Source organism: Galeopterus variegatus, unplaced genomic scaffold (assembly GCF_000696425.1).
Source record: "Galeopterus variegatus unplaced genomic scaffold, G_variegatus-3.0.2 Scaffold29, whole genome shotgun sequence".
Taxonomy (NCBI): Eukaryota; Metazoa; Chordata; class Mammalia; order Dermoptera; family Cynocephalidae; genus Galeopterus; species Galeopterus variegatus.
Genome location: NW_007726140.1, coordinates 549393 through 574021, shown reverse-complemented (window position 1 = coordinate 574021; position 24629 = coordinate 549393). Strand labels below are relative to the sequence as shown.

Below are 24629 nucleotides of genomic sequence, written 5' to 3'. Positions count from 1 at the left end.
TTTTTAAAACCATTGGGCTTTTAGCTTTTGGTGGGCAAAGGAAGGACTGAGGTATTGACCAACGGTTCACCCCCCCTCTTTCCTCCCTTGGTGTCCAAAGATAAGGTAATCAGGTGAGCATACTCCTTTCCTGGAACAGGGTGAACTTTGGGCTCTTTGGAAAGTCCCTTCCCCCTGGCAGTGGAAAGTCCTAATCTTCTGGCGACAGAAAGTCTCAAGCACCTAGTAACGGAAGGTCCTAAGTATCTGGTATTGTTTAGCAAAAAGGTTGGGGGTTATCTCTACCTCCACAGCATCTTCAACTCAACACAACCAAAATCTAATACCACGTCGTGCATTTACTACACGGGTGAATGCTACCAACCACCACCTGATTACCCAGTACAGAAAACTGGGAGGCATCCTTTACTCCTCCTTCTCTTTTACTCCTCATATCCAATCGGTTGCCAGGCCTGATTACTTCTAAATTCCAAATCTCTCTGGGATCTGTCCATCTCTCCATAACATCCACTGCTGCCAGTCAGGCCTCCATCATTTCTCACTTACGTTACCAAAATATACCACGAACACAGTTCTCTGCTGCCAATCAACAAATGTGCCTCTGACTGGCTCTCCAGGCTGCTGTCAAAATGATAAATAAAACTCTTCAGAAAAATCAAGTCTTTTCCCTTTATAATTCATTTCCTGAGTACCTGACCAACTACCTCACCTGAAACATCAGCCACACAGAAGCACACATTCATGCAAACATAGTTCCCTCAGCCAAGAAAAGCTCTCCTACCCTCTTCACCTGGTTAACTACCACTCATCCTGACAGACCCCTGAGAAAACCTTCTCTGACTAGACCTGCCTGGGTTAGATAACCCCTTTCTGCCTGCACATCACCTATGTACCTATCTAGCATTGATCATTCATACCGCAGATTTTTGTTGTAGTTGCTGAATTATTAGTCTCTCCCACTAGACATGCATTCTTTGGAGGAAGGACATTTGTCTTATTAGACTTTGTATATACAACTATAACATATTTGTAATATTAACAAATGAATATTCATAAAGGAACCTTATTCTTTACCAAGTATATTTAATATTTAATTCTAAGGATAAAGAGAATAGATAAATAAATAATCTCACTGATTATCAGTACCAGAGAAACTAAATGGTTATTTTTCATGAGAGACCTCAGATTTCATTTTCTTACAAATTATAAAAGGGGATTTTCTCCCCCTCAAATTGAACAGTGTAGGGATTTGGGATCACCACTGGCCTCTTAGATCTCTTCTTCCACCTCTTGCCCAACCCTCCAGCACCTCACCTTCAGACAAATGCTTTAAGCAGCACTGGATTTTGGAACAAAGATTAGATGTTCAACTATTCAAAAGCAGCATCCTACTTAAATCTCAATGATAAAAGAAAGAATAAAGGTTAAGCAGCAGCTTCTTGTGCTAGAAAAAAACAAGTTCCTTGTATTACATCATGTCAACAAGAGTGAACTAATCAAAATAAGCACTTGGCAGCAAGCAAGCCTTTTTTCAAGTGGTAAACATACATTACACCACAGGGTTTCTACACCTATTTCTGAAGGGTATGAAAGTGGGAGGGATTAAGGTAGATTCTTATACATAGCATGTGCTTCTAAGGAGACATGTGGAAAGAAATTTTCTTTGTAAGATTAGCACAATGCTTCCATTCTAGAATTGTTTAAACCTGCCCCCAGCTGGATAAAATGGGGATATTACCAACTAAGTCTGATCTCATCAACCAATCACAGGTCATCAAAACAGTAGTATGTCAACTGAGAGTTTTTGTAGTTCAAGTAGAAAAACTAAGCTACATTCTACATGAGTACATTCTGCTTCAAAAACTCCTATATTGTTCAGTCTCGGCTGTCTTATTTTCAAATTTTAAAAATTTAGAAATAAACATATTATGCATTTTTAGTTGTCAATAAAAGAGACATCCAAATTACTTTGATGATCTTTTCTCCCATGGAATTTGCAATCCCAGTGATAACTTAGTGAGATATCATGTCTCATGTCCACAGAACCTGCCCACTTTGTGTAGAAAGCATAAGCTGTCAAGTATTATTGCCCCCCACCTCAACACATACTAAGTCATTAGGCATAATAGTTGGTGTAAAGCAGATAAGTGGGGTAGTTAGGACATCTCTAAGACTTCTGTTGAAGGTTCCCAAGTATAATAAAGACAGACCCAAAGTCAACTTTCCTGTAGTTTTAGGAAATGTAATATGCGGCCAGCCAGCTGTGAAGAAAAAAAAAAAAGAGCAACAAGGTATGTGATGCTTTCTACCTAGCTTCTAAAAAGGACCCTGAGCATAAAGGAATGTCATTTCTTCTGTTTTGGATATTCTCTGATGCGAGAATTCAAACCAGCACCTGATTTGGTAAATACACAAGCATTTCCATCATTTCCAGTCTTAAGGGCAGTGGTAGAAACTATACAATACTCAAACTTTTAAGCATTAAAATTCAAACATAATCCCTTTAATATTGGCTTAAATCTAGAATTTCATTCATGTTATTAAGTTAAAGGTTTCATTAAAATACTTTAACATTGTCTTACATTTTTAAAATATTTCAGTTATTTCTGTTAAAATGAATCAACCATCATAATTCTCCCACTCTAAGGGCATGTCAATTGTGAAGAAAACGTAGCAAATGGAGGAAATACACTCTTTACAATACTAATGTCTAGAGTTAAACATTTTAGAAATTCAACCTAGAATAAATGACTTGATCCTTTTGCTACCTCCAAGGGGTTTTAAATGATGACTTTCATGTGAATGTTAGTTATAACATTTTAGGCTATCAGAGCTGTCAAAATTTATTATTGTATATTTAAATGTAAGTTAAATATATATACATATAACTTCATAAAAGTCACTTATTATAATGTAAGAAGAAAAGCAATATTATTACATATGGGCACCATACAGATAAATAAAAGTGTACACTTTAAAATATTGAATAGGTTAAATTGCTGTGGAAGAGATCAAATACATATACTGGAGGCTTAATTAAATCTGTAATAGCAGTAACAAATTCATCTGGAATTCTTCCTACAAGTAGCTACAAGAACTACAAATAAATATAAAGAGAGAGAGAGAGAGAGAAAGAAAGAAATATTTATATCTCTCTATATACATGTCTTACAACAGCCCTAAAATTAGCACCATTTTGATGATGGAGAAAACAGACTCAATAACTGTGTTGCTTAAAGTCAGAGTCAGTGAAGTAATGACACAGACCCGCAGCTGTTTTATCTCACTTGTGTATTAAAAAGCTAACAGAGCAGTATTTTTCTCTCTCTCTGTTGTATGTTCCTAAACTCCATGGGGAGAACGTAAGCTGCTGGAGAACAGTGACTTCTGTCTGTCCCCACTCCCCATCTCCACATATTGCCCACACCTATAACAGTGCCTGGCACAGCATGTACATTTGTTGAACATTTGAATGGGAGAATCTGCCCACGTGTATTCAAAACCACAGGTCATAGATGTGTCGTAGAACAGCTGTCATCAAATTCTGTAGTGTCAGAAAACATATTTGGTGAGAAGAGTACAGAGCACAAGAGGGGAGGACAACCTTGCCCTCACCATAAGGCATCTAAAGAAGTTGCTCCAAAGTGTTGAGTAGAAGCATCAAAAGAAGACAGCAAAAACTCAGGACAGATGGTTGGACAAGCTATGACAATCACTGGGCTTAGCACAGATGGAAAAGCAACACCAGAGTAGAAAATCTTTGTCATCCAGTCACAACTGCGACATTACCAGTGAGCAGTGGGAAAGAACATCTTGGATGCAGTGACAATCCCTGATAAACATAAGGTGGGCACTGGGAATAAGGCAAGGGGGGAAGAAAGAACACAAGAATGGAGTAGGAAGAGAGAAAATGCTATAGGAGAACCTGACATATAACTACAATTGGTAAGTCAGATATTCTCATAAGCAGAGGGCTCTGTGGCTTCTTTCTACTCATCCCTGTCCTCTGCCTTCCATGTAGTGAACAGCTTCAAATTTCCCAAAAGTGTGGCCATGAAGATGAATTGCCTCTTGAAAAAAAGGATTGGAGCCACACAATGCCATATGGTGTTAGCTTCAAGAGTTCCTCATCTTAAAAAGAATTCCCTACTTGCAGTAATGGTGTTTTTTCTGGAAGAGGTTTTCAGCTCACTATTCATATAAACAGGTATTTCTGATACAGAATTTGTGGCATGCTACAAGGTCCTCCAAGGCAGGAAGTGACATCGACAGAAAGTAGGCCAACTCTATAGGATTTAAGATACCTTCATAAATAGTTCTGAGCAGCAGAACAGGATGCTAATTAATGAATAGACTCCACCATTTCTCTTCTCCCTTCCCTTATTAACACCACTGCTACCCCTGATGCAAAGTCTGCAGCAAATGACTACAAGCCCAACACCCCACAAAAATGATGCCTGAGCAGCCAAGTCGAGCAAAGGAATGCCCCAAGCTCAATATGTGAAATCAAATATGAACTTTACCAAACCCAGGAATTTTTCTTCTCTGCTTTGGAAAAAATCAACACCAAAACCAAATTTACCTTCCCAAGTCATAAAAGACATTGTCAGGATCTTTACCTAAAGAGCTAAGCCGGCCCTCAGCAGAGGCAAGTCATGGGGTGACGGCCATGCTCTGTGCTCTGCAGATAGCACCAGACCCAGAGGCCACCACGCAGCCCTTCTCCGTGAGTCAGACCTGAAGAGGGAGGTCAGGCTTTCCACACTTGGGGGTCAGCAGGGAAACAGCATCTGGGAGGAGTTTCTCACTCTCTGAAAAGTCCTGAAGTGGTACAAACATCAATATGGAAATTACTTAAGATATAGAAACTATTTTCTCTCTCTCACATACACACGTACAAACACATCATGTGTTATATAAATAATTATATAGTATACAAGATTATGCATGTTTTACATTATATACATCATTATCCATGCAACATTTTATACATATATTATACATATATTTTATGAATACACTATTTTATACATATATAATTATGCATATAATATACACATGTACGTACACATGTTTGTTTCCTATATACAGAACGACAGAGCAGAGTAGGGAAAAGCACTTTATATTCTGAACAGAAGTATTAACTTCTCAATGGTTTTATGATAAGCACCCTAAGTTACTATAAGTAAACAATCAGATTATAATTCTATTCATAAACAAGGGGAAAGGTAGTAATGCACCCTCATTGGAAATAATTACTCCAATGTTCACTTTAAAGTGTACTAAATGCAAGCCTACAGAAATTAAAGCGTAAAGTGTCTGGAAATCGAGTATTTAGAGAAGTAAAAAAAGCTACTTTTAGCCTGGAGAAAGAGACAAAAGAAGGGCATAAGTATCATACTATTTGAAATGCTATCGTGCAAAAGGAGGGACAGATGTGTCCTAGGTGGGTGGGTGAGACCGTGGATGGAAGGGAGAGAAAAATGTAAGAACCACATTCCATACATGTGAACTTTCTTAACAGGCAGGCAAAGAGATGGAGTGAAGGAGCCCTGTGACAAGGAGCAGCACCCGACCAGGAGGGCTGGCTGCGGTGGCTCACTGCTAGAGCCGCAGAGATGCTGTCACTGCACAGGAGAGTCAAACATGGCCTGAATGGTTTGACTGACATTTACAGAGCTATTAATTCCTTCTCTACCTGCCCTAAAGCTCCTAACAAACCGCTAAAGGAGAGATGAAGAAAAAAAGCAGGCTGCCCTGAATAGAGAATGTGCCTGAATAGAGAATGTGCCTGCCAGTGCAGCCCTGCACTCAAGAGATACCCACGCACCCTACCACAAGCTAAGAGGCGCCCTTGATGGTATGCCAGGCCCTCCTACACTCTTTGAGAGCCTCAAAAGCAGCTGAAAACAGGATTTTGCTAATACAGACATAGCTACATTAAGAAAATATGTTCAAAGGACTTAAAATGTGTACTCCCTTCTTGATAAAATGCTTTTTATCAGGACTGGCCTCACATTTCTCCCCTCAGAGTCTCTCTGGATCTTATCTTCCTCTATTGGCTGAGACCACACCCATCTTGGTCACCCCCTAGGCACTCCTCCCCTCACCCCTTTGGTCCTTGCGTCTGATACTTCTCACCCTTGACTGCTTCCCCCCCTCAAGCAAATCAGGCTTCCCTCGACCTCTTTACCCCTCCAAACTACAGCCTTTTCTCTACTGCTTCAAATTTCTTGAAAGAGAGATCTGCATTTGCTGCCTGCCTTCCTTGTTCCCATGTCCCCTCCTTGCTACCTGGCTTCTAAGAGCCAGGCACCCAGCAAGTACTCAATACATGCTGGAGCCAGGCTCATTAAAAAAATGTTAGAGGTTACAATAAATGGATGCTGACTTGGGGTTGGGTGAAGAATGAGTTTATTTTTGAGCAGACAGCAGAACACGCACGTGGACGTGGTAGGTAGTGTTGTAGGAGAGAGGGCCACATCAGTGCTAACGGGGTGCCAGAGCAGGCAGACCACAGAGAGAGGCGCTGGGAGACAGACAGATACACATCACTAGGAGGTTATCAAGGGTCTTTGAAAAGTGGTTTCAGTGATCGGACATACAACTTAAGTTCATAAGTAGCACTGTATGTAGGAATCCCAAGTGAAACATTAACAAACAAGAATCAGGGACTACTAACTACACCGTGGCCAGAGGGGTGGTGGGTGACAGTCACACAGAGAATGCAGGGATAATCCAAGATAAGAAATCTATTCCTCTCATTTACTCTATGACCAAAGAGAAAAATCGTATGATCAGCTCCCCAGATATTCTAAAGACATTTGACTAAAGTTAATATTCACTCTTGAGTAAAACAAACTTTTAATGAAATGGGAATCGATGACTTTTACCTTAATATGATCCCAGTATATCCACCAAAACTCCAGAATCATGATTTATGAGTAACCACTATAAACCATGAAACTTTCATTTCATGAAAAGTCCAACTTCTGAACAGAGAAATGGGAATCACCTAGTGATAGAGAATTCCCCAAAAAGAAATGATAAATGCCTCTGAAAGTTACAAAAAGATGCTCAATCTGACTCATTAGAGAAATGCAACTAAAAATGACAATTAGACACCATTTTTTAATCTACAGATTGGGAAAGATGAACTTATTTGACAACACATTATTAGTGAGGGTCTAAGAAAGAGGCACTGCTCATAAAACCTTTATAGAAGACAGTTTGGCAATATCTATCAACATTTTAAATGCGCATACCCTTTAATTCAGTGATCCCACTTGTAGTAATTTAAATGAAGAGATATACTGTTTGTACGAGCGCAAAATGATGCATGAACAAGGATATTCACTAGACAATTTATAAGCACCAAAGACAGGAAATAAATTTTTATTAATTGGAGATTGGCTAAATAAATTAAGAGTAAGTCAACCCTACACGTATTGATAAAGGATATCTCCAAGACACATTGCTAAATGATAAAACAAGGTATTGGTTAGTGTGCACAGCAGCTGACATTTTTTTAAAAAGGGATATAAATGTACTTTATGCACGTATGAAAAAATGTATAAGAATTGGTAAAAGCTGAAGGACAAAGACAGGAGAAAGGCCTACTTTTCATCATATATGCATTTATACCTTTTGAATTTTGTACTATAAGCATTACGACAAGTGACTTTATGGTCACTCTTGACCTTCGCCCTTTTCTCCATCCCCCAAGTTCAGTCAGTAAGGCCTCTATCTTTAAATTATCTCTGTCACTTTGGTCCTCCTTGCCACTCTCACCACAACTGACATAATGTAGAGACCTTCAGCAGCTTCCTCCTAGGTCATTAAACAGCCTTTAACCATTTTCGCTTTTAAATAACTACCTTCTCTGATCCACCTTATGCACCATTCCTGAACCTACCTTCCTAAAGCACAAGTTTATTAAGCTTCCAAAGACTTCCACCTGGCCTATCAAAGTGCTCCACACAGGCCCAAAACCAAGCCCCCTTCTCTGGCAGGGACTACATCCCACACTCCAGCTGAACGGAACTACAACAGCTGTTTTTTCCATCCTAAGCCTAAGCTCTAGTGGTCTCCTCTATCAGGAATGCCCCATTTCATGTGCATCTCCTTTCCCCATGTGCACCAGCCAAATGGTGTGTGGCCTTCAGCACCCACCCTAAACGCCACCAACCTCAGGAACTTTCCCTGACGACCCATTCAAGATGTGACTGCTCCCTCCTCTGAATGCCATGGACTGTCTCTTTTTGGGCCCTTACACTAGACTGCCTTCCCGGCCCACTTGCTGCTGTTTTCTTCTAAGCATCCGTGCCAATGGGAAGCACCTCACTTCCAGGGCTGCACCTCCTGCTCTGTTCCTGAGTCTCCTGAGCACAGTGATATACCCACAGCAATACACAGCAAGTCATCTGGTGAAGACAACACTGTCCTTCAAATGCCCAAAATTCCCACTGCTCATTAAATGACTTTTTTTTAGGCCATCTTGAATCCATAAGTTTAAATGTACTCATTTTGCATAGTTGTCCACTGTTCACAGTGGCATAATAATGATAAACTAGAAGGTATTAAAAATACTAAATAATTGTTACTGATTCTTTTTGCCTTTTTCAGTGGAGACTGTTAAAAAGTTTAGAATATCAAGCACGTATGAGAGAAAGTCCATTTTACCACCTGTCACTTAAAAGTAATTTTCTAGACTTACTGTTTTCTTAAATGAGAGAAATGACCTGACTCAGGGTGAGCACGTAAGGTTAGTGATGGCTAGGAGCAGTGACTAAATTAGATGGTTTCAGGTCCTTAAGAAGTGTCTACCATTTCCCAATATAAGACAATTATGCATTTCATTAGGTTACAGTCATTTTAAAAGAGGTGATCCTGGAGACACATAGATATCAGTACCATATATTAGTCTGGACAATGACTACAGACAAGAATTTAAAAATCCATCACCAAATTCACAGAAAGTAGGGTAGGGATTACCAGGGGCAGAGGGTGGAGGGAATGGGAAGTTGCTGTTTAAAGGGGCCAGAGTTTCACTGTGAGATGATGAAAAGGTTCTGGAAAACAGATAGTTGTGATGGTTACACAACAATGTCAATGTACTTATTGCCACTGAACAGTTACAAATGATTAAAATGGTAAATTTCACATTATATATATTTCACAATAAAAAAATGAAATCCATCATGAAACATGCCTCTTAAACATTTTATTTTGAAGACAGTAAAAGATATAAATATAGGTTCTTTTTATTTCTAATTTCAACACTTGAATAAGACAGTATAAACAAAACAGCAGGTTACTTTAAATCTGAAGGCTCTAATATATTAATTATTAATGTTTATTCTGTTAATTCCTTTTGTAATCTTTTTTTCTTGTCTTTTTTCATGACCGGCAACGGATCGCAACCCTCAGTGTCATGCCCGTACCGGACCGGGACCAGCAACGGGATCGCAACCCTCGGTGTTGCTCCCGCCCCTCGCTCAGCCAGTGAGCGGCCGGTCTGTATGTGGGATCCGAACCCTCGGCGGGAGCGCCAGCGCACTTCCCAAGCAGCGCACTGTAGCAGTGCGCCACCGGGCCGGCCCTCCTTTTGTAATCTTAACCTTCACTTGGACAGTGCTATTATTAAAGTTTAATCTGATCTTTTTTTTTTTTTTTTTTACATCCTACTCTTCATTGGAAAAGCTTTCAGCCTCCCAGAATAATCCATGCTGTGTAGTCATAAGGCAGCTGTTGCATAAGTACCTGCCCACAGCGGTGAGCCATGCAAAAATACCACAGAAGGCTTGCACGCAAAGTCCATCCAACACTTATTCCTTAATAAGTCACCCCTCAAACTAAAGCCCAGGATGTCTCCTGCCAATTGGTAGAATGCAATTAAAATAAAAACTAAAAATAAAGAATGGAAAGAAAAATGCAATGGCAATACTAAATCATAGAATGTCACTAAGGACACAAGATCTTCTACTTCTATGTACATCTCAAATATAAAACACACCTACTATGTTCTGTAAAATGAATTACACACATGTTACTACTTTTCAAAGGACTTTTCAGCTTCAGAAATGTTTAATGGCATAGTAGTGGTAATATTTTTAAATATCAGAAACTAATAAAATCACATCCTCAAGATCTGTGCTGTCCAATACAGAAACCACTAGACACATATGGCTACTTAAATTTAAATAAGTTAAAATGAAATAAAATTAAAAATTCAGTTCCTCAGTTGCACTAGTAACATTTCAAGTGCTCAAGACCCACATGTGGGTAGTGGCTGCCATGCTGGCCAGTGCAGATATGGAACACTTCCATCATCACAGGCTGTCTACTGGACAGCGCCGCAGGAGACCATAAGGGCCTTTTTCTGAAGCAGTAACAGCATCTTCATTCATCTATTCCACACAAATGTTTGCTGAGTTCCTACTACGTGACAGGGACTATACTAGTTGCTGGGTATAGAACAGCAAATGAAACTAGCAATTAAAGTAGGAGACAATTAGAAACCTAAAAAATAGGAGTGAGGAAACCTTATTTTTAGATAAAGAGGAATGTCTAGGGGAGGCCTGTCTGAGGATTTAATGTTTAAGCTAAGCTTAGAAAGATAAGCCTTTCAAAAAGACAAAAACGGAGTTTCCAGATAAAGGGAGCTGAAGTACCAAGGTACTTGAGTGAGAAGGTCTTAGCATGTTCTAGAAAGTAATTTCAGTGCATTTTGCAGCTGTCTCATTAAACTTGAAACACCAAGCAAAGCATTTAACTGACACCCAAATCTATTCCAATAGGGAAGTTAGACAACAGTCCATATATTATCCAAGGCAGTTCTCCTTTTCCCTCTAAATCAACTGTCTTTTTGTCATTTCATTTCTTGAAGCACCAACTTCTGAGTGGGCAGGTGCAGAAAGAGCAATTAATTTTGTTACTTCTGAGCAGAACAGGCTTAAATGAGTTTCTGAATTACTGTGAATTTTAACAACTGTGTTCTTCCATGCCACTATTAACAAGGTTAATAGAGGTATTTTCATCACAGGCTGAGCAGTTTCCATTGAAGGGCAGGTTGTCATCATTTATGCCAAGGGCAAACAATACAAACAGACTTTGAGCAGCAATATCCAGCTTCTGGGATAGACTGTAAACTGGGTAGATGATCTTCTCCCAGTAAATGTAGTTGGTTGCCATGCGGTGGACACCACAGCATTGTCACTACCCCAAAGACAGCTCTCAGTTGGGGGACCTAAAACACTCTCAGCTTTCAAAAGACAGTGCCAAGGGGAAACTCCAAATGGTGAATCCCCTAAGTACCCCTGCAACTCAGGCTCTTTGAATGTCTTTGCAATTTGATATGTCAACTTGACTGAGCCTCAGAGTGCCCAGATATTTGGTTAAGCGTTATTCTGGATACATCTGTAAGGGTGTTTCTGGACATGAATAACATTTGAATCGGTAGATTTGAGTGAAACAGACTGCCCTCCCCAATGTGGTAATCCTCATCCAATGTGTTGAGGGCCCAGAACAGAGAAAAAAGTAAAACTTTGAAAGAATTTTCTCTGTCTGCCTATCTTTGAGTTGGGACATCAGTCTTCTCCTGGTCCTCAGGCCTTCAAACTTGAACCGAAACTCACACCACTGGCTCTCCTAGTTTTCAGGACTTTGGATTTGGACTGCAACTTACACTATCAATTCTCCTGGATCTCCAGCTTGTTGACTACAGATATTGGGACTTCTCAGTCTCCATAACTGTTTGAGCCAACTTCTTTATTTTTTTAAATTAATTAATTCCTTCCTTCATGCATTCATTCATTCATTTATAAAGAGAAAGACAACCACAATAATACACCCAGCAACTCACTCAACCCTATCTACATCACCTTGTCATTCTATTGTCTTTTCGACTCAAGTTGCTTTCTAATATCAAGTCCTGGCTGATACATCATCCTCAGTGCAAGCTTCCTTTCAAAGACCTACACAAAGCATCTACAAAATGCACCCCCAAGACCTCTGAGCAGAGCAGGGACAGGAGGGCCATGAGGAAGCGATGGAGACATTTGTCCTCTTGAGCACGGAATGCCTCCTGAGGGGGGTGGGAGACATTATTTAGCTTCCTCTCTACTTAATGGGAGCCAAATCATCTAGGCATTTCCCTTCCTACTGCATTTCTTTCAGAAAGAGATAAACAGAACATCTTTTGCCAGAAAAAGCTGAAGTGTTTGGTATTGGGAAGCAGGGGGCGGGACTCTTAAATACCAAATTATTTAAGAGTCAAATGTGGAGATTATGCTGCTTATGTCAGGTTTTCATTTTTTTTTTTTATAACTTTAATGAAGAAAAGACCCAATGCTAACTAAACAGAAAAGCCAGTGAGGTTGAATAGTCATGAAAGATAATATTTAGAAATGTATTTTAAATCCACACAGAATAACATCTATTGGGTAGAGACATTTCTGCCTGAAAATATTTCAGTTATTAAAATTAAGCTTCTTTCAAATAAAGTATGTCATTAACATTATCATTTTGGGTGAGAGACTTTGTAAAAACACTTCATTTTACTGTATTTTGAAGAAAACAATCTTCTGCATTAGAGTACTATATGAGTTAAAAAATAAAAACAAAAAATTAAAACTTATCTTCCTATCAGATCACAACAATCATGGCAACAACACCAAGCATTCCTCACACACCCTCTTTATTTCAGAAAACCAAAGCAGAGTAATGAGAATATGTTCTTTATCTTTACAATGTCCCTAGTTATAAGGAGAGAACAGATTATTTCAGTTCCAATTTAAACTAAAGAAAGTACAGCTCCCTGGCTGTCCAGTTAGCTCAGCTGGTTTAGAGCACAATCATTATAAAACCAAGGTCAGGGATTCAGGAAAAGAAAAGAAAAGAAAGTAGGAAAAGGTCATTTGGTCACAGACCACACAAACTGGGAAAGACCCCAGGCTCAACTCTGACCTTTCAGGGTTAAATTCAATCCTTCCCCATTTCAGGATTATTCTGTAACAATTGAAGACGTCAACAGTCAACTGCTTTATTTGAGGTTATAATTTGGATTAATTACAGATGAAGTATAACTTGGAGGAGAAAATATTTTAAAAGATTAGGGTTCTATTCCAAACAGTGCAGGATACCAACTCTTAAGTTTCCATTCCGCTCAACACTTTCTGCATTTACTTAGTGCGGATATCCAAAATGGGCTGGGCACAATGATATTCCTTAAAATGTGGATGTAAAAATTAACGATTTGGTTTTAGGATTTTATTGCAAAAAAAAATTGAATATTGCTGAGCAAGGGAAAAAAGCCAATGTTCTTCCCTATTATGAATAAATTACTATTCATAAAGATTCAAAAAAAACCCCAAGAGTCTCACAAATTATCTTTTAAATTTTAAATATATTCACTCTAACCCTGGTATTTCTGATAATATGTTACATAAAAATGGATTTTAGCTCCAATATTTCTAGCACCCTTTATACCTACAGAGATTATTTGGAAAATGGTCTCTTTAAGAATAAATTTACAAAGCATTTAGAAGTTGGCATTCCTTATCTTTAACAAGTTTTACTACATTTATCTGCTTCTGAACTTGTACCGTTCTCATAAATAAAAAGATTTGTGTTACTATAACTAAAAAAAAAAAAAGACTCCACCCTTTTGGAATTGGTATCCATTTTGTTTTCCTCAGAAATGTAATTGATACATTGTCTATTTGATGGAAGCCTGAGAGACACATAATCTCCTATTAATAGGTTTCCACTCACATATATCTATATTTCTAAAAGTGTTTTATTAGTATATTTAAATGTTGGTATTTAGCACAAAATGTTCAAGACTGATTGCCCTCATTAAGCAATATCCCATTTATCAAAAAACAATGTTCTTCTTTGTCCATTAAATGATTGTTGCCTTGAACTTGGGGGAAAAAACATAATTGAAAAAATACAGTCATTCCAAAACCTCTTAGTCAATGTAGTTTGTTTTAAAAGCAAACCATTTTGCAATTTTAAGCTGCCCCTTATTTAATGCTTTGGTTTCTTTTGAAGTCTTTCAAGTCAAACAAGTACCAATAAATCTGAAGAAAATACTGTGAACCAGCTCCTGCCTACAAATGCAAAAGGTTTGAGTAACACTAAATTACACACTAAACTGTGCCTCTATCCTGCTCTTCAGTCACCATTTGCTCAAGGAATGACAGAAAGGTGGTTAATTAGAGCAGTTTCTATTTGAATTAGGCTTAAACACTACAAGAGGAAAAATAATTTCTCCTTATACCACAATATTGAGGTTGGATATGGAGCATGCTAAACCTGCACTGGAGAAGCAGATGTAGATTTTATTTCAAGTTATAGCAATAATATATACTTGTTCCTGTGCTACCTGATTTATAGGGATGGGACTGGACAGGTAGTGAGGACCAGTCCTTCCACACCCATGGTAGCTTCTGGACAGCCCCTCACGCCCTCCTCTTCCTCGATGCTCTGATTCCCCCACAGGCCACTCCCTTCCTGCCAGGCCTTCTCGTACTGCTCTTTCCATCTTCTACGAACAGCCTGGTTTCATTTTTTCTGTGTCTTTGTGTTAATAATTGTGCACATCACCCTTTGCTTATTTGAGAAGATTAAATCAGTTTGAGCTACAGAGCAAACTGAAGTCTGGAATACTTTAAAAAAAAATGAAACTGATTTGCCAATATTTACTGTGTACTTAAAAGAGTTGCTTAGGGAGATCTACAGAGTTCATGAAGGCAGGAGAAGCCACGATGAGAGGAAGAAAGGACCGCTCCTACCATTTTGAGCCAGGCTGGAGCTGGTGAGCACTCGGTGCAAGAGCTGGCAAAAGCTGCAGCTGTGCCCTTCATATGAAGTTGCTTGGAGGCAGCAGGGGAGAAGAGGGACTTGGCGACCCCCAGACCAGCAAGACCACTAACAGGGTTTCCATGGACCCACATAGGAGCGAGAGGCCACAGACAACTGAAAAACGGACGAACTCAGAGGCCAGTGAGACATCACAAAGGACCAGCATATGCCCCATCCCACAGGAAGTGTTTAGAGTGTGGGGGTTGCGGGAGACAGGCCCACTGGGGAAACATTAGGGCAGAGCATGGACAGCTGATCTGCCCACCAATCAGCACAGGCCTACTCAGTGGAGACTGGTCAGGAATACAGATCTGCCGGGGGTGCAGTTTGTTGAGAAGATGCAGGTCCAGACCCAGAGTTTCCACACAACCCAGGTGTACCAGAACTCACAAGACCAGAAGTACATACAAGGTCAAAAATTAAAACCCAATATGCACAAAAAGCCTTCCCCAGGCAATCAGCAGCAAAGCAGCGATTTAAGTCAACTACAGGGCTCAAGTGCTGATCCCCACAGGAATTTCCCCCATTTCTGAAGTAAGCAAAGGACAACAAATTAGTTCCAATGTAGAGTTTAAGTGGTGGGAACAGCAAATAATCCAACACAGAACTGAAAGAAAAAACAAAATACCCACAGATCAAAGTTTGATATTAACTAGTAAAGGTCTAACACCACCAAAGAACACATAAAACCTAGAAGGACGGGAAGTCCCCTGGGCTCCCAAGCCAGGGAGGAGTGAGGGCAAGGGGCCTCAGCCACACACCCCCAATGACCACACCCAGCCCAGTGACAGCAACCAGGCAACTGCCAGAGTGCCCCAGGTTCCCAAGATGGGGCAACGGGGCACCAAGGGCCTCAGCCATGCCCCCCAACACTGCAACAAGCCCAACAACCACCAAGCCGCCACAGGAAAGCCCCATGCTCCTGAGCCAGTGATGGGGAGCTGAGGGCCTCTGCCACACCACCCCAACATCTGCAACCAGCCCAGCAACAACCACCAAGCCACTGCAAGAAGCACCCCAGACTTCCAAGCCAGGGTGTTGGGGGACTAAGAGCCTCAGCCATGCCCCCTCGACATCCATAACTAGCTCAGCAACAAGCACTGATCCACCATGGGAAACACTCTAGGTTCCCAAGCCATGGCAGTGGCGTGCCAAGGGTTTCAGCCACGCACACTTGACATCTGCGTTTAGCCCAGCAACTACTGAGCAATGATTGGAAGCCCCCTGGGGGCCCCCTGCAGGAATGAGGTGGGTGCCACAGGCCTCAACCATGCCACCCCTCTTTCCTCCTTCTCCCACCCTATTTCTTTCCCTCCTCCTCTCTCACTCTCCCACCAACTGCTCCACAACAACATCTGAGAATGTAAAAAAATAATTATATGAATAAATAAATAAATTTTAAAAATTAAAAAAATAAAAATGAAGTGCTTGGCTGTCATCCATTGAAGAAACAGAGAAGATAAGAAAGAGCCTTTCTTTGCCCTCAAAGATTTAACAAGGCCAGACTTGAAAGATTCCAAAATTAGGTAAGGACAATTACTGTGACTTTATCAGAATCATATATCCTGGAGCAGTACTAGGGACAGTGGTTCTCAATCATGGCTGAAAATTAGAATTACCTAGGAAGCTATTTAAAATATCTCTGTGAAGACACAACCTCCAGAGATTTTTATTTGGGTGTGTGTGTGTGTGTGTGTGTGTGTGTGTATGTGTGTGTGTGTGTTTTCTAAGGAGGGAGGCAAGCTCTGACAGTTTTACAAGTATCTGGTGGTTCTACTGTGTAGCCATAATCAAGAACTATGGCCCTAGTCTGTCAGTTCACAAATTCCTACCACTGCAAAGGCCCAAGAGTACTCAAACTGGTTCTCAAACTGTCAAGAGGTGTTCATTTCAGACCTGGATTTCATGAAATACTTGGCATCCTTCCCATAAATTCCTTTTTATTTTTTCTTTATAAGCACCTTTAGATAATCATTTTTAAAAGTATTTGGTTTTCCAAGCCACCCATGGCTCACTTGGGAGAGTGTGATGCTGATAACACCGAGGCCGCAGGTTCGGATCCCTATATGGGGATGGCCAGTTAGCTCACTTGGGAGAGCGTGGTGCTGACAACACCAAGTCAAGGGTTAAGATCCCCTTATCGGTCATCTTTAGGGAAAAAAAAAAAAGTATCTAGATTTCCCAATAACATCAGTTATAAATATCACTTCATGTGAAAATTTTATTCGGAGTTAATTACTGAGATGAATCAAAATGTTATTCCATAAAAATAAAAATAAAAATATTTTGCAAAAAAGTAAGAAGCAATACTGGCCATTTTCAGAGAGCTCCTGAAATTACCTTCACACCTTCTACCGAAAGTTTTGCTCTGACCAGTTCAACAGCAGGCTAAGATATAAATTTAGACCTCTGTATATGCAACATTAGATTTTGCTTTATAGAGTTGCTGTTAGAATTTGAAAGAATGAGGCACATATGTTTCCAGAAGACTGATTAAATGGTAGCAAGAAGTCTTGGTGCGATGTTAACTGTCACATATTTCAAGATTACGGACAGGATCACTTCTAAAAACTGCGTAAGAAAGGAAAAGTTCAAGTACAGGACTTGTTTTGCTTTAAGAGTAACTTCTCTCTAATGTCAAAGGGACTTACCAAGGGGAGCTCTGAACATATCTAGCCCACAGTCATCAGAGTTGTTCCTGGAATGCTCTGATGTAGAGATAAAGGTGACAATTATTTTTACTCATGGTATTTACATCAACCTACTGAATTCAGGGACACATCATGGCAGTACTGATAAGAAATGACAAAGGCAAGAAAGAGAAAAAGAATAAACAACAAATAAGAAATGGCAAGGGCACATCTGCATGGGGGCAATAAACATAGATGGGTACCTTCTGCCATTTCAGTCAGTTGTCTGACCTGGTCCTGATGACAGTGGTCTCTATCCTGGTGGCACATTAGATGTCCTTGAAGCTTTTTATTGCTGAACCCTATTCTCAGAATTTCTGATGATTTGATATGGGTAGAACCCAGGTATCAGTATTGTTTTAAAGGGTCTTGGCTTTCTAATGTGAGGCCAGCCTAGAGAACCAGTGGGCTAATAAGACCAAAAGGTTATCTGCCTGTCATGTGGCCGGGGATCACTCAAAGGACACAAGATCAGATGAAGACAGGTCTAACCTACACGGTTGGTTAGACGACTCAAACCCTGGTCTCTCTCCTAGACAGAAATATAAGGAGAAGGCAGCTTATGAGAGAAGGAAGAGCTTCAGCTTACAGTCAGGCTGACATGAGTTCAAATCCCAGCTTCGCCATTAACTAGCTATGTGACCTTGGGCCGATTAGTGAGAGTTCTTTCAGCCTCACTTTTCCCAGATGTAAAATGGGACTCATTATCTCTCATCAGGGTTTTACCAAGATTAAAATGAATAAGATGTGAAACAACTATTGCAGTAGTTATTTAAAAATGAGACTTGTGTCAACCTCTGAGCAATCGAAAGTAGCCACTGGCAATAAAGAAGAGAAGCATCCTTTAGCTCTTCTATTCACACATAAGAAGCACTCAATAAATTATTTCTCAAATTTTCATACCTATAGCACAAACACCATATTTTTTGGAAGCCAGTAACAAAGATCTCTCATGGCCAACTTGTGGCAAGATCATATCTTACCTGTTAAACAAAACTGCCAGTAATGCCAAATTTGAAAAAAAGATAGAAGTGATGAATCTGAATGTCAAAAGAAAGGAGAAAATTTCAAGAGCTTCAGCCCTGCTTCTAGAGAAGAATGGAATACTTAGCCCAGGGGCAAAGAAGGAATCCAAATCTCAAAACAAACATGTCCCTGTGGCTTTAGAGTACTACAGCTTTAGGCTCAAATTCCAGCTTCAACACTTTAGTAAGTCACACACCCTTTAAGCTTTAATCTATCCATCTATTAGACAAGGATAGTGCCATCTTAGAGTTCTCATAAAAACTAAAAGTGGGAATGTAGGTAAACGGTATAGCACAAGGTGGACGCTCAGTAAACATGGTTTTACTTCTCTTGTCCTGCCTATATTTTGATTCTGATCAAGAAGTTTCCGATAGAGCAGGCAAGAGAGCATGCCCAAGGGCCTAGGCAAGAGCTGAGGACAGCCCCCTTCACCCAAAAGCAGCCAAGAGAGCACACCCAGGGTCCTAGGCAGGAGCTGAGGGCAGTCCCCCATGCTGGAAACAGGAAAAAGAGCAGGCAAAAACACCACTTCTGTGCAGGTGGCCCACCACAGCCACCACCACAACCATGGCTGCCACAATTGACAAAAGGAGAGTCACCAGAGGAGACTGGAAAAAGAAAAGGACGTCTCTTTCCTCAAAGCTCACTCCAGAGTAATAGAAGCAACTACTCTACCAGATGACCAGACATCAACATAGAGATAGTAGAAATATGAAAACCCAAGAAAATATGACACCACTGAAAGAATGCGGTAATTCTCAAATACCAGACCCTATAGAGCACAAAACCCTTGAAATGACTGAAAAGGAATTCCAAGCAACAATCTTAAGGAAACTCACTGAGACACAAGAAACCTCAGACAACAAAATGAAATGAGAAAAAAAAAATCCAGGATATTAAGGAGGAAATTTACAAAGAGATTAATACCTTAAAAGAGAATGTAGCAGAACTCATGGAACTGAAAGATTCACTCAACAAAATAAAAACCACAACTGATAGTTTAAGCAGCAGGCCAGAACAAGCAGAAGAAAGAATTTCTTTTTTTTCCCCACCCCCCACCCTCAAGAAACAATTTCTGATCTTGAAGATAGTCTTTTTGAGGACAAAAAAAGGAAAAAATAATTTAAAAAATGAAGAAAATGTGAGACAGCTAGCAGACAACCTTAAACGTACAAACATTTGAATCATCGTTGTTCCAGAAAGGGAGGAGAAAGTTAAAGGCATGGAAAACTTATTCAATGAAATAATAGAAAACTTCCCAGGTATAGGAAGAGACACGGAGCTTCAGATCCAAGAGGCTCAAAGATCCCCCAAATTCAGATTCAACCCAAAAAGATCCTCTCCAAGACACACTGAGCAAAGCTCAAAGACAAAGAGAGAATCTTAAAAGCATGAGAAAAGCGTCAAGTCACCCATATAGAAGACCCAATCAGACTAACAGCAGACTTGTCAACAGAAACTTTTCAGGCCAGAAGAAAATGGGATGATAAAAAAAAAGCCCAGAAATAAACTCAAGTATTTACAGTTGCTATTGACTGAATTGTATCCCCCAAAGTTCATATATTAGAAGCTTAATTCCCACTGTAACTGTTGAGGGTAGGAAATCCTATCATGGTAATTGACAGGCAGGGCCTTGAAGAGGTGATTAGATTGTAGTACCATGCCCTAGTAAATGGATTAATAATGGTGGGCAGGGGCATGGTTCTGAGGGCTTTAAAAGAAGAACACATGAGAAGCTCTCTCTGCTCTGGTATTTTTTTGCCATGTGAGACCTCTGGGTCACTATTGCTACAACCAAGACCTTCACCAAATGTGTTCCCTCGACTTTGGACTTCTGAACCTCTGAAACTGTAAGCAATAAACTTTGTTTTCTTTATTTTAAAAAAAAAAGGAGAAGGAGTTTCTGATAAATCATGCTTCGGAAGTATTTCATCTATATGAATCAAACAATTCTCAAGCCTGGAAAGCAAAAATCACAGGAAACCCAATTAAAAGACACTAGAAATGTATCCTTTAGAGAATGGTTTCCCTTTCAGAACTGGGGAATTAGAAAGAGAAGAGAGTAAGATATAAATTGAAATAAAACTGATTATAATTATACTGAATACTGACTTTAAGTCCTTTGTAATATTCCCAATGCCTAAACTTCAAAACTATTGCAAAAATATTGAGGAAAAAGGGTAAGAATGATAATATCATAAGTTTATTTCTTACTCTTTCATATTTAATGAACTGTAATATTCTTCTAAAACTTGTGGTTGCCATCATCTGACCAGATCTCAAAGGGGCACTCAGCATAGGTATAGATTGATTACTAAGCACAAACAAATCACACTAAATTATAATGAGATTCATTAAGGAAATCAGTATCAAACACTTTTGTAACTAAATGATGTGAATACAGAGATGTTTGATCAATTGACAAACAACAGTCACTGACTGATAGAAAAAAAACTCAGCTAGTTTTCTACCTGGTTTATACACCTATGAAATCTAGCAACTTACAGATAATTTTATATAATCATTACTAGTTAAAATAAGAAGTATGAGGAGTAGAAGTATATGAGAAAATAACACGTAAATATCAATGGCTTATTTCTTTCAACTGGTTTACAAAGATCAATGTGCATGCTCTCACTTGAAACATCACAACCAATATCACTGTTACACTGATTTGGCCATTTAAGGGAGAACTGACTACCTGGCACTGTAACTAAGAATTGGTTGAACCGCTCAAGAAGCTCACAGACTACCAGGAAACTAGGTGAGCAATATATAGGTCCCCAACTAAAACACAAGACATTATGACTATCAGAGGACAGTGGAGGAAGTGACTGCTCTACATGGGGGAAGAAGTAACTAAGAGCAAAAAAGATTTCACAGAGAGTGTATCTTCAGTGGCTAACGGCTCACCCTATTAGACACTGTGCACATCTCTTCCCAATTCTTTGCTCTATGCCTTCACATTGGTAGCCTGAAATTGGATATAAATTCCCCCACATGGCCAAACACTATAAATCAGCCACCCCCACTCAATATCAGTTTTTGAACATCTACCAGCACACCAGTGATCTTGATGGCAAAAATCTACTCAGTGGAGACTCCATGTACAAATGACCAGAGGCACAAGAGCATAAATATTCTGAAAGAGCAAGTCATTCAGAATGAGTGAAGTGTAGAGAACAAATGAGGGAGGTATAAAGGATAGGAGGAAGGGAGGAAGAAAAGAAACTTTGGGGCCACATTCTGAGGAGCTAAGACCCTGACTTTTATCCTATAGAAAAAGTAAGGTATATAAAAAGAAGTATAATTAGAGGAGTAATATAATGACATATATATGTGTTATAAACATCACTCTGGAACTCATGGAGAGGTGGAGCTAAAGAAGAAGGAACAGAAAAGATACATTACCTTAAACATCAAGAACATACCTGTGAGTCACTGCCAGAGATAGGTAGGGTTGAGGGAGAAAAAAGCAGCAGTCACTACATTACAAAATACAGAGCTTTTAACACAAGCCACACAGACCTGAACATCAAAAAATGAGGAGCCTTCAGACTATAGGAAATAACCACACCAGAATGGAAGACGCACAGTGATTATTCTTCGGCTCAAGGACTATCCATAGACACCCATGGATGAAAATAAAATTTAAAATGTGTGCAGAGAGAAGAAAATGTTCATTAGAAAAGAAATTTAAAAAAAGAAAATTACCCTAAGAAACAAAGAAAGTAGACAACCCAGCAGGTAGGCCTCACTGCTGCCACCCAACTCCATCCCCAGCCCCGCTAAGTATGCGTTGATCAGAGGCACCCAGCTGGAGAAGCCCAAGATCTGTGGAGACCAGGCGCCCTGTGGTACCAACGCGAGACCAGCAGATAGGCCTCACTTCCGCCACCTGACGCCATCCCCAGCCCCACTGAATGCACGCCAATCAGAGAGGTGCCCAGTTGGAGAAGCCCAAGATCTGCGGAGACCACGTGCCCTGTAGTGCCAGCCTGCAACCTAGCAGGTAGGCCTCGCTGCCGCCACCCAACTCCATCCCCAGCCCCGCCAAGTGCATGCTGATCAGAGAAAGGCCCAGCCAGAGAGGCCCATGATCCTCCGAGACTACGCGCCCTGCGGTGCCAGCGCACAACCCAGCAGCTAAGCCTTGCCACCACCACCCGACTTCATCCCCAGCCCGGCCGAGTGTGTGCTGACCACAGAGGCACTTCCCCTGAGAGGCCCAAGATCCGAGGCAACCATGCATCAGAGGCACTAGTAGGTAACCGAGCAGACACTGAGGCAGCCATACCAAATTGGCAGCCCCAGCAGCATCCTGGCCAGACAATAGTGTCAAACCAGTGGACTGTGAAATCCCCTGCCACAATGACTAACCATCAAAGGAAAGATACCAGAAATATGAAAAATCAAGAAAGTACATGACCAAAGGGTAATAACTCTCAAGCTCTTGATCCTATAGAACAAGAAACCCTTCAAATGTCTGACAAGGAATTTCGAGTGATAATTCTAAGGAAATTAAATGAGATACAAGAAAACTCAGCTAGACAACCTGATGAAATGAGGAAAAGTACACAGGACCTGAAAGAAGAAATGTACAAGGAAATCAATGCCCTGAAAAAGAATATAGTAGAGCTTGCTGAGCTGAAGAATTCATTCAACAAAATAAAAAACACAACAGAGAGTTTAACCAGCAGGCTTGCAGAAGCAGAAGAAAGAACTTCTGACCTTGAAGATGGGCTGTTTGAAATAACACAGGCAGACAATAAAAAAGAAAAAAGAATTAAAGACATTGAAGAAAATCTAAGAGAGATATCAGACAACCTTAAGCGCTCAAATATCCGAGTCATGGGTATTCCAAAAGGAGAGGAAAAAGGAAATTGCATTGAAAATATATTCAACAAAAAAGTGGCAGAAAACTTCCCAGGTATAAGAAAAGAAACATATTTTCAGATTCAGGAAGCTCATAGATTCCCAAATGTATTCCACCCAAAAAGGTCTTCTCCAAGACATGTTATAGTCAAATTGGCAAAACTCAAAGACAAAGAGAGAATCTTAAAAGATGCAAGAGAGAAGCATCAAAGCACCTATAAGGGAGCCCCAATCAGACTAACATCACTTTTCATCACAAACCCTAAAAGGCAGAAAGGATTGGGATGATATATTCAAAATACTAAAAGACAGAGATTGCCAGCCAAGAATAATCGACCCTGCAAGGCTATCATTCCAAAATGAAGGGCAAAGAGTATATTTCTCAGACAAACAAAAACTGCAGGAGTTCACCACCACACGACCACCCTTACAGGAAATTCTCAAGGGAGTACTAGGTTTGGTACCTGAAAAATAACTACCACGGCCATAAAAATTCAAGAAAAGTCAAAACCCAATAGTAAAACAAAAATGGCAACAATGAAGAGAAAAAAAATGTTTATCTACAACCCAAGGAACCAACAAATACAGAAAACAAACAGTGAATCAGAAAGAAAGGAACAAAAGACACTTAAAACATCCAAACATAAATCAATAACATGCTAGGAGTAAATCAACATTTTTCAATAACAACTCTTAATGTAAAAGGCTTAAATTCCCCAATCAAAAGACACAGACTGGCTGACTGGATTAAAAAGGAGGACCCAACTATATGCTGCCTTCCAGAGAAAACCTCACCTATAAACACTCACATAGACTAAGAGTGAAAGGATGGAAAAAGATTTACCATGCAAACAGAAATGAAAAACGAGTTGGAGTAGCTATTCTTATATCTGATAAAATAGACTTTAAAATAAAAACTATAAAAAGAGATAATGAGGGCCACTACATAATGATAAAAGGATTGGTCCATCAAAAAGACATAACAATCATAAATATATACGCACCCAATGTTGGAGCAGCCAGATTTATAAAACAAACTTTATTAGACCTAAAGAAGGAAATAGACACTAATACCATAATAGCAGGGGACCTGAACACCCCACTGTCAATATTGCACAGATCATCTAGGCAAAGAATCAGCAGAGAAACACAAGATCTAAACAATACTCT

The 24629-nt window shown here is 39.9% G+C and overlaps 1 protein-coding gene across 2 annotated transcripts in view; it reads right to left on the bottom strand.

The window, feature by feature from the left end:
• The window catches only part of FARS2 (phenylalanyl-tRNA synthetase 2, mitochondrial), a 540429-nt gene that overhangs the window by 498101 nt on the left and 17699 nt on the right, over positions 1-24629 (bottom strand). Inside the window, exon 1 of one of the 2 annotated variants that reach the window (XM_008569880.1) lies at positions 4620-4791. The exons of the other annotated variant lie outside the window; for it this stretch is intronic. The gene's annotated coding sequence lies outside the window, so the exon portion shown is untranslated. Of the gene's footprint in view, positions 1-4619; positions 4792-24629 lie in introns of those variants that run through there. 2 annotated transcript variants of the gene reach the window in all.